Raw genomic sequence first — 9194 nt, 5'->3', positions numbered from 1 at the left:
AATCAGTTTTCAATATCCACAAAATAACTTGCTAAAGTTTTTACTGGGATTGCATGGAGTCTATGGATCAATTTGAGAAAGCCTGCCACCTTGACCATAGTGAGCATTCCTATCCATGAACATGGAATAGCTCTCCATTAATTTATTTGTTTTTTGTTTTCTTATCAGACATTTGTAGTTGTTCTCATTTAGATCTTATACATAATTTGTTAGTTTTATACCTAAGTATTTCATTTTGAGGGGGTGCTAATGTAAATGGTATTTTTTTTATTTCAAATTCCATTTGTTCATTGTTGGCAAATGATTTTTATATATTACTCTTGTGTCTTACAACCTTGTTATAGCTGCATATTAGTTTCAAGAGGTTTTGTTGGGGGGGAGGGGTCAGTTCCTTCAGATTTTCTACATACCAGTACTGTCATCTATAAATATAGTTGTTTTTTTTTTCTTTCCCATCCTTGTCTCATACCTGATCTTAGTGGGGAAGCTTTATGTTTCTCATTGTTAAGTAGGATGTTGGCTGTAGGTTTTTGTAGATAATTCTTTATCAGGTTGAGGATATCCTTCTCTATTTCAAGTTTACAGAAAGCTTATTATTATAAATGGATGTTGGATTTTGTCAAATGCTTTTTCTGCCTCTGTTGATTTGATCATATGATTTTTCTTCTTTAGTCTGTTGATGTGATGGATTACATTAATTGGTTTCAAATGTTGACCCAGCCTTGTGTATCTTGGATAAATCCCACTTGATCATGATGTATGTTTTTTTATACATTGTTGGATTCGATTGACTAACATTTTGTTGAGAAATTTTAAATCTGTATTCATGAGAAATATTGGTCTGTAGTTGTCTCTCCTTACAACGTCTTTGTGTGGCTTTGGTAGTAGGGTAAAACTGGTCTCAAACAGTGAGTTAGAAAGTATTCCCTCTGCTTCTACCTGTGAAAGAGATTGTAGAGAAACAATATTTTTAAATGTTTCAAACTTTAAATAATTTTTAAACAAATATCAAAATAACCTGGAATTGTTTGCTTACCCTTTTGAAGACTGTTCAGTTTTGAAACATGGAAGGTCAGTGAGAAGTCACCGAATAGGGTCTCAGGCTCAGAGCCTTCCTCAGAAGCTTGAAATGGAGTGGAGGGTGCTGATGAAAAAGAGAAAAATAAAAGTTACACATTTTAGTGTTAATTCCTCTGAACCTGATTGTTCAAATCCTGATAGAAAAGTATTTCTAGACTATTCTTTTACTGTTGAAAAAAGAGGTTCCAGCACATTTTGAAAATAATACTTTCTCTTGCAGCATCTTGATTACCCATCCTAACTTTTCAGCTCTAAGAATTCCTTTATTGTTTAAGGTGAATAATAATATATAAAGACTCACATTATTTGATGGTAGTAATGACTTTCAATGTTGACTTCAAAGAATATTTGATCTTTTTTTGGAAAAGAAAACTCATATACTTGGGGCTAGAATTTTCATTTCTTTTTTTACATCTTTATTCTTGGCTGAACTCACAGCCTTAAAGAGTAATGCTTATGTGCTTGTGGTTATGCTCTAGGCAGTATTTTTTCATATAAATCTACTTTAACCCGCTCATTACTCCCTCTAAAATTCCTTTCACTTGACTTTTCCAAACCTTCCTCTCATGGCCAGCCACTCTCCCCATTTCACACTTTTCTAAATTGTGGCTCCATTATTTAAACTGGGTAATGGTCACTTAGCTGAAGACTCATTTGTGTAAAACACATTTAGCAAATATAAACATTTCAGGGAACAGAAAGACTTCAACTCGTACTCTTTCCAGGATGTCTATAAAAATTTTAGGCTCTATCATTTTTTACGACTAACATGTTTTACTGCATAATATCTTCCAGATATTTTTTTCATTATACTTTTACTCAATTATTCCATGTCAGTTTTTGTTTCCAAAATGTACATAACTCTTTCTTATACAACCTCAACACAGGGTAGCTAAATTGCAAAAACAAATCTTCTGTTTACTTTTTACTTGTTTCAGTCGGCAATAAATTTCTCAGAATTTCTCAGACACTAAAACTTACATAAACTCTCTGCATTTAGGTGTTTTCAACAGCAGGAGCTATTTATTAGTCAGGAAGTCCCCAATATATTTATATGTTTATGCTGTTTAGAAAAGAAAAATTCATAGTTGCATTGCCTCTAGGGCATGTAATGGAAGAAATAACTAATATTTAAAATATCTATCACTTTATCACCATTTCAATTATCTGAAAGCTTTAGTTTGGTACCCAAGAATCTGGAAATAATTTAGGATTGCCTCTTAAATGTCTGTATTTTACCTGATTATGTGCATGGGGAGACGGCCAGTAAAGGAGAACAGACTGGGGGTGTCAGGCCAGTGTTCAGCATCAGCAGGTGTAATGCTGTTACAAAGTTGCCTGGGTTTTTTTAAGCAAAGATAATTGATATTTATCCAATAATATTTACTTGGGTGCATACTACGTACATGAATGACTCTGTTCTATATCCTCAATTTCTCAATATGTTGTTTAATGCCTTAATATTTTATTTTAAATTTGAATAAATTTATAGAAAATAACATAATTTAATATCATCGAATAAATGCCCACATATTCATATGTGTTTAGGACTGATAATGTCTGTATTTTTCAGAATGTCAGCATAAAAGTCTGTAGTGCTTAACTACTGTTTGCTATGTGAATATATGAATGAATGAGCAAAGAAATGAATGAATATGTTCACAAAGGTATTTCTCCAAATGACATTAATGGAGAATCTGTTGCCAAAGGAATATATGACATATTATAATTCTATGGAGGGATTACAAGGTAGAGCCAGAATGTCAGATACAGGATCTGAGAGGCTGGATTTGAGAATCACTCTGTGTGACCCACAGCAAGGCATTTATTTATTTATTTTTTATTTTATTTATTTACATTTTAATTAGGTAACACACAGTACAATATTGGATTCAGGAGTAGAATTCAGTGATTCGTCACTTACACATAACACCCAGTGCTCATCCCAACAAGTGCCCTCCTTAATCCCCGTCACCCATTTAGCCCATCCCCCATGCTCCTCCCTCCATTAACCAACCCTCCATTCGTTCTCTGTCATTAAGAGTTTCTTGTTGTTTATTTCCCTCTCTTCCCTTCCTCCCTTCCCATGTGTTCATCTGTTTTGTTACTTAAATTCCACATAAGAGTGAAATCATATATTTACCTTTCTCTAATTGACTGATTTCATTTAGCATAATACATTCTAGCTCTATCCATGTGCTTACAAATGGGAAGATTTCTTTCTTTTGAATGGCTAAGTAATATTCCAATCCTAAAATTTGTATTGAGCCACAAAAGAACCCAAATAGCTAAAGCAATCCTAAACAAGAAAAATGAAACTGGAGACATCATGATTCTGGACCTCAATCTATATTACAAAGCTCTAGTCATCAAGACAGTATGGTACTTTCATAGAAACAGACACATAGATCGAAGGAACAGAATAGCAAACCCAGAAATGGACCATTGAATACATGGCCAACTAATCTTTGACGAAGCAGGAAAGAATATCCAATGGAAAAATCCAATATCCAATGGAAGATGTCTCTTCAACAAATGGTGCTGGGAAAACTGGACAGCGACATGCAGACAAATGGACCTGAGGGGCACCTGGGTGGCTCAGTCAGTCTGGCGTCCGACTTAGGCTCAGGTCATGTTCTTATGGTTCGTGGTTTGAGCCCCGTGTCGGGCTCTGTGCTGACAGCTCAAAGCCTGGAGCCTACTTCCGATTCTGTGTCTCCCTCTCTCTGACCCTCCCCTGCTCACGTTCTGTCTCACTCTCTCTCTCAAAAATAAATAAATGTTAACAAACATTTTAAAATGAACCTGGACCACTCTCTTACACCATACACAAAAATAAACTCAGAATGGATGAAGGGCCTAAATGTGAGACACAAAACCATCAAAATCCTAGAGGAGAACACAGGCAGCCACCTCTTTGACCTTAGCCAGAGCAACTTCTTACTAGGCTTGTCTCCGGAGGCAAGGGAAACTAAAGCCAACATGGACTACTGGGACCTCATCAAGATAAAAAGCTCCTGCACAGTGAAGGAAACAATCAGCAAAACTAAAGGCAACCAATGAAAGATATTTACAAATGGCATATCAGATAAAGTGTTAATATCCAAAATCTATAGAGAACTTATCAAACCCACACCCAAAAAATTAACAATATAGTTAAGAACTGAGCAGAAGACATGAATAGACACTATTCCAAAGAAGACATCCAGATGGCCAACAGACACATGGGAAGTTGCTCAACCTCACTCATCATCAGGGAAATACAAACACAAATATACAAAAAGAGAGAATGCTTTGTAAACTCTAAAGCACAAATCTATGTTGTGTTTTGTTAAATTAAAAACACTGTCAAAATATCTCCCCTACTTTAGACACATGAAAAGATGTTCAACATCACTCATCATCAGAGAAATATAAATAAAACCACAATGAGATACCACCTCACACCTGTCAGAATGGCTAAAATTAACAACCCAAGAAAACAACAGGTGTTGGCAAGGATGCGGAGAAAGAGGAACCCTCCGGCACTGTTGGTGGGAATGCAAACTGGTGCAGCCGGTCTGGAGAACGGTGTGGAGGTTCCTCAGAAAGTCACAAATAGAACTACCCGATGACCCACAACTGTACTACTAAGTATTTATCTAAAGAATACAAAAATGCTGATTTGAAGACGAACATGCACCCCAATGATTATAGCAGCATTTTTTACAATAGCCAAACTATGGAGAGATCCCGAGTGTTCATTGACTGACGAATGGATAAAGATGTGGTCTATATATATAATGGAATATGACAGAGATAACAAAGAATGAAATCTTGCCATTTGTGACAACATGGATGAGCCCAAAAGGCGTTAGGCTAAGTGACATAAGTCAGACAGAGAAAGACAAACTGTGTGATTTACTCATACATGGAATTTAAAAACAAAACAAATAAATGAACAAACAAACAAAAAATAGACTCTTGAAAACAGAGCAAACTGGCATTTTGCAGAGGGGAGGTGGGTGGAGAAAGGGGTGATGTAGATAAAGGGAATAGATTAAGAGGGTATGAACTTCCAGTGATAAAATAAGCAAGTCACAGGGATGACAAACCAGGGGGCACCGTCAATAGTATCGTAACAATGTGGGGTGACTGCCCTGGTCGTGACGGGCGCTGAGTGATGGGCCGAACGTTGAATCACCATATTGTACACTATGTGTCTGCTAACATAACACTGCGTGTTGATTACGCTTCAATTTTTAAAAAAGAAAAAATACTTCAGTAATTCAAAAAAGGTAACTAGTCTTTACAGTGGTTGGATTAGCTGCAAGAGACTGGTGTTCAGAGACGCAAACGGCTTGACGCTCTCAGAATCTGAATCTCACTTGTCCGTTGACTCAGAAAGTTCCTGCTCCATTTTGTAAGATGCTTTTACCACAGAATGAAAAGATCAGACCACAGAAAGCAGCACCAGGAATCACTTGCTTGGCGTAAACACAGCCAAAATGGTATTGTTCCCACAATGACTTCACTTAGATCTGTTCTTTCCCCCCCCCACCCACAGAAATCGAGAAAAGTCACCAACTTTCTTATGTAAAGACTGAGAGAAAGAAAAAAAAAAAAAAAGATTCAGAGCAGAGAAGGAAAGAGTCCTTCCCAGAGAGTCACAAAGACCAGCACTTAACAAGGGCCAGTGTCGCCGGCGGATGGCAGAGGGTTAATGTCAGACGCCGGGCCACGGAGTCTACAGCATGATGTGGCCCCTCCCGCAAGCCATGCCTGCCCCACATCCCATTTGCCAAAATTCAATACTTTCCCATCTGAATCACTTCACTGCACATAAAACAGGCAAAGGGGCTTAAAATAGTTACACTATAGCCCATCAAATTCTCAGTTCTCACCACTCGCCTAATGTAATTTTTGAAAATCAGCAGCATCTTTTTGTTGTGCGTGGAGGCGGTGTGGTGGGGGTTAGAGGTGGTTCCCATTTCCTTGTAGTCTCCAGGCAGCAAGGTCTGGGTTAGCGTCTGGGATAATTTTGAACGTTCTCAGTGGAGTAAGTGCCCACTGGCCCACCCGCGAATTTCAGGTAGTTTTAGATGAATGAGAAAAATGCAGGGGTTCCAGTCTCCGTGAGTCCCCCACGGATCTCAAAGGGGTGGGAACTGGAAATGAAGGGACAAATTCAGAAGGCGTGCTTGAGCCTGAGCAGTACAGGCGAGCGATCCCACACTGGGGAACGTGTTCAGTACTGTCACGACTTGGACCTCGTTTTCAGGTCCTGCGTGGCATTAAGCCCCCGTAGGAAAGACTGCTCTGGCTGAGTGACCTAGAAGGGGTCGTGGTGATGATGATGATTTTCAGACAGGGTTCGTCCTTGCTTCTGCCAGTCAATTTTTCTCTGTGGGCTGTGTTTCCAGAACGCAGGGGCAAAGCGTACCCTTTGGCATCAGTGTCACTGGCTTTCACACGCACAGCCAAGGCCGCGTGGATTCCAGGAGGCAACGAGTGTCTCCAAGCATTGATTCGCCAGGCTGAGGCCAGGTGTCATCCTGAAATCCTGTCCTTGTCTGGCATTTTCCATCTTATCCCATCGGTTACCAGCTTCTCTCGGGACACTTCCCATTTATTTTTAATTAGTTTCTAATCTTTTTTAAAGTAGGCTTCATGCCCAGTGTGGAGCCCAACACAGGGCTTGAACTCATGTCCCTGAGATTAAGACCTGAGCCGAGATCAAGAGTCGGAAACCTCACCAACTGAGCCACCCAGGTGCCCCAATTTTTTAAATTTTGAGATATTTTTATCGACATATACTTACCATACCACGTGATGATAGTTTCCATGCACAATATCTTGGAAACACCATTTAAGTAAATGAGTTTAAATTGAATTCTTGGACAAGGAGGGGCTTCTGGGGGTCCCTGTCCTAAGACAGGTTTTCCCCTGAAAGTGACCTCGCTGGTCTTGGGGTGCAGCATGGACATTTAGTAGGAAACACCTGACCGTCTTCCAGAAGAGAGGTGCCTGCTCCCCACAAGCCTTGCAATGGGGTCCTGGGCCCCAGCCCCGCCGTGACTGGCACCACCCATCACCACCTCATTCTGGGTTCGGCATGCTTGTCCCTGGTGACCATCGAGGACACAGACACGTTTTCACCCGTTTATTGGGGTGACCGGAGAACTCGCCCACTTTCACCCTGCATTTTCTATCTCGTATGATTGGTAGTTTGCCTACAACCCCCACACCAGTTCCTGATCGGTTGGTGGGAGACAAACATCTTCTGAGACTTACCTTTTTAACCCTCTTATGGTGGGGTTTCTCTGATGAACAAAGCCAGTAATTCTTATATAAACCAGGGTATCATTTTCCCATTTATCGTTAATATTTTGTAGGTCTGCTTGAAAAAACCCTGCCTACCTCAAGTTCACAGAGATGTTCTTTATGCCGTAGATAGACGATCAACCAGAAATTGCAATTGGGAGAGGATTCGGATAAGGGTCAAATTATGTATTTTTGCTGTGTGTCAGCAGATGACCTACGCTTTGCCTTTTTTAATAAACCAGCACACGAGCATGCACAGGCATGTCTCTGTGCTTGCTCTGGTCTCTTCTCGTGCAACACCATGCTGCTTTAATGGTTGTACATTTGCAATAAGTCTCAGTAGCGAGCAGCGGGAGTCCTTTCTGGTTTCCCTTGGTCAAGGTTGCCTCTCTTTGCATTTCCACGTGCGTTTTAATATCATCTGTTTTCACAGAAATAGAGTCTGTATGTTGACTGGGATTGTGTTCAATCTTCAGATCACGACCCTGACACATCCCACCGTGTTGTATTTTTAAATTTCTGTCAGTGATGGTGTGTGTGTGTGTGTGTGTGTGTGTGTGTTGTACATCTTCCCTAGACTTTTTCCTGCTGAAGTTTTTTATTGTTTTGTAAATATTATCAACATCTAAATTTAATTTCTCTTTTTGTATCTGTGTTTTCACTGTTGTTGGTGTATACAAACGCGATTTATTCCATATGTTGACTTTGTGGTGTCTAATCTTACTAAATTTACTTATAAATTCCAATCGTTTATTTTACACTATTTCTGTTTCCTACGTACTCAGTCATGTCCCCAGGGATAGTACCCTAGAATAGTTTTAGCATTTTATATATTTGCCAGTATAAGGGTTGACTGATTGAAACAACCTATTTTCCACCACTTATGGGGAATTTCCAGGCATCACACATACGTGTAGAATATCACTTTCCTTCAGCATTGTGGGCACTTCAGAAATGAGAGAGAATGGAGCGGGTACCTTGAAAAACACATCCAAGTGGCTGATAAGAGTCTGGAACCATGTTCAACGTCATCAGGGACACTCTAACTCATCCACTACAGGAGCGAATTAAAAACATGAAGGGGCACCTGAGTGACTCTAGATTTCAGTTCAGGTCATGACCTCACAGTGCACAGTGCACGGATTTGAACCCCGCACTGGGCTCTGTGCTGACGGTGTGGATGGATTCTCTCTCTCCCATTCTCCCTGCCTCTCCCATGCTCCCTGTCTCTTAAAAAATAAATTAATTTTCAAAAAAATTTTTAATAAAAACAACACCACCCAAGCTGTCAACCCCTGCGCTGGGAAAGCCGGGATGGCCCTCCACTCTGACACACCGCTGGAAAGAAAGTCAGTGCATGCACTTGGCTGCCGTCAGGGTCACTGAGGCAAGATGTAGGCCGACCTGCTGATTCTACCATTTCAACGGCAGGAGCACATACACGTGAGGCGGGTGGACACCGAGGTGACCCAATGTCACCTCCTACCTCCTGGTGCTGACTCTCTCCTCGAGTGCCCTGAGCTTGTGACTTGCCTCCTACTGTGTCTTTTGTCAGAGGTGACAGATGTCACCGCCTCGGACTGATCATCTACAGCACAGGTAGACGTCACAGTCAGGATACTTCTGTGACTTCGTCCAGCTGAGGCGAAGGCCACATGGCAGGGGTTCCAGGTAGTGTCTGAGGGCCTGTCCCACAACTTCTAGGACCTGCGTGACAACCACCATGCAACCTGGGACACTCTCAGCTCCAGAAAGGTCATGGCCTGCTGGCACCTTGCCCACGGCTCTGGGACCCGCTGAGCAGAGGACCC

General features: G+C 40.7%; 1 long non-coding RNA gene across 1 annotated transcript; it reads right to left on the bottom strand.

Moving 5' to 3' along the window:
- Positions 1-218: 218 nt before the first annotated feature.
- On the bottom strand, positions 219-2124 carry LOC128315795 (uncharacterized). The gene is made up of 3 exons (XR_008298869.1): positions 2062-2124; positions 1037-1144; positions 219-939 (listed from the first exon to the last, which is right to left on the bottom strand). It is a non-coding gene; the product is annotated as an uncharacterized LOC128315795 (long non-coding RNA).
- Between the last annotated feature and the right edge of the window lie 7070 nt (positions 2125-9194).

Source organism: Acinonyx jubatus, chromosome B2 (assembly GCF_027475565.1).
Source record: "Acinonyx jubatus isolate Ajub_Pintada_27869175 chromosome B2, VMU_Ajub_asm_v1.0, whole genome shotgun sequence".
NCBI lineage: Eukaryota > Metazoa > Chordata > Mammalia > Carnivora > Felidae > Acinonyx > Acinonyx jubatus.
Note: the sequence above shows the minus strand (reverse complement) of the source record. Positions and strands in the feature narration are given on the sequence as shown.